The sequence below is a fragment of the Hipposideros armiger genome, unplaced genomic scaffold, assembly GCF_001890085.2.
Source record: "Hipposideros armiger isolate ML-2016 unplaced genomic scaffold, ASM189008v1 scaffold_171, whole genome shotgun sequence".
In the NCBI taxonomy this organism is placed as follows: domain Eukaryota; kingdom Metazoa; phylum Chordata; class Mammalia; order Chiroptera; family Hipposideridae; genus Hipposideros; species Hipposideros armiger.
Window position 1 is genome coordinate 1,735,565 of NW_017731521.1, and position 2,357 is coordinate 1,737,921.

A 2,357-nucleotide genomic window follows, 5' to 3' on the forward strand; every position below is an offset into this window, starting at 1 on the left:
GAGCTGTTGTTCACCATCTTAGCTGTAGAGGGCGCAGCTTCACTGGCCCACGTGGGATCCGAACCGGGGCCCTGCTGCTCAGAGCTCGCACTCCCAAGCCAATGTGCCACTCGGCCAGCCCAATCTTCTGTTTTCTTTAACATGTTAATTACAGTTACTTTGAAGTCTTCACTGCTAATTCCAATACCTGGATCATTTCTGTACCTACTTCTACCTCTTGGCTATTAGTCACTTTACCCGGATTCTTCTCACTTGATAAATTTTTATTTCATGTTAGATATTTTGGACAATACATTGTAGAAGCTCTGGATGATGTTATCTTTCTCTAAAAACCATTGAAATTTTCTAGTTCCCAGTGTAGTTACTGGCAGGTCACCTTAATTCTGATGAAGATTGGATTTAGACTGTGATGGTGGGTTTATTTCTGTATTGACCTTACTCCTAGAGCATGATCTATATCCTTAGGGCTTGACCTTTGTTTTTTTGGTAACTCATCTGAAAGTCTAGGATCCAATCTCTCTTCTCTGGCTGGGTTAGAACTCCCATCACCCCAGCACTGTGCAGCCTCTGAAATTTCTGCTCAGCTCTCCGGCCCCCAGCTGCTCTCTGTTAGGCCTCTGGGAGTTTCATCCTGTGCTCATGCAGTTGGGGCAAAGGATGTGAGAAAAATTTCTATAAAATTTTAGGAGTTCTTTCTCTCCTGTGCAATTCCCTCTTCTCCAGAACCTGCTCGCTGAATCCCAGCTACTGTGGCAACCTCAGCCTTCAATCTGTTTCCTCTGCCCTGTGAATACACAACTTCTGCTGGGAGTCAATTTCCCAAACATCGTGAATGTGAAGTTCACTTCCTTTCCTCCCTCCCTCCCTCCCTTTCATCATAGCTGTGTTTTGATTGCTGTCCACTCCTGAACATTGTTCTTTTATATATTTTGTCTAGTTTATGGCAGGAAGGCTAAGTTTAATACCAGCTATTCTGTCATGGCTGGAACCACAAGTCCAAGACAACTTTATTTTTTTAATCGATAACAGTTGTCAATGGGGTGGAGTTGGTATATATTCCATGTTCTCTGTGTATTTCAAAACGATTACATTTTTTCTCCCCCTGCTGGAAGCACTAGGGATTTTTTTCTTCAGTCCTCACTCTGAGAACCTAGTGGGGCTCCTGGAGGTAAAATAATGCAAGTATGGGACTCCTACGACTGGGCCCATAAGAGTTTTTAACTCTCAAGCTTGTCTACACGGATCCTCCAATAATTCATTATTATATTTTTATGTGTTCCTGTTGGTGGTGCCTCTAGCCGGGGGCTTGTGATTCTCTGTTTGCCTGTCTCTCTAATTTTGGGGACTGTGGTTTACCCTGTGACCTCGATTCTTTGATGGATCTGGGAAGGACTGTTGATTATTAGTTTGTCCAGCTTTTTTTTCTCTGTTGTGAGGACAGAAGTGATGACTTGTAAGCTTTTAAATGGACTAGACACCAGAAACCTCCTTTATTCTAAATTAATATACATTAGCTTCTCAGGCTGTCTTAAAGCAACATGGATTCTGAGTGGACTCTTCCAGTTTCCAACAATGGGAAAATATATGTCATAATAATAAGCAAAATAAAACAGCAGAACATGTATATGAAATCTGACCTTAACNTCTTTAAAATAGGGATCATAATTGGGAGTTGTGAACTTTCCTCACAGTGTCTGACCCATAGAAAACATTCAGTAAATGTTATTCTTAATTTTGCTGACATTGCGTTTGGTAATGATATAGCTTTATTTTCTGGGTTCATCAATCCTTCAAGTTAATGAAGGATTAAATAAAGATAATCATTTATCTTTGATTGACCTCAACTTACATTTTCCTTTTGTTTATATACCAGGTAATCACTCTCAAAACTAACAAAATTGTATTTCTTTAAATATAGGTTTCTGTTTGATTTTTTTTTTTTTTGCTCCGTGAGATTGATCCTTGTCTTCTAAGTAACCCTGAATTTGATAGATGAGTAAACACAGATGTAAATGTATAAAATCTTCTAGTTCTTAAACTCTGTTTAAGAAGTTTTTACTTTGGGGTTAATTTATTTCTCCTCTTCACAAATATTTTAGCTTACTTTGGGGATAAAGGACTGTTTGGTCATCTGGATTTGGAAGCAGTCAGTGGACAGTAAGAACATGGAAGGTGTGCGCTCTGGCTGGGATAAGAGCTGGGACATCGCTCAGACCTTCACCCCTTGAATGAATGGCACAGGTCTCTTCTCAGATGCATCTGTGGCAGAGTGGAACCTCTCCTGACTTATTTATGATAGACTGTATCAAAATAAAAGTTTTCAACAATGTTACGTGTTGAGTCCTTCTTGAATTGAA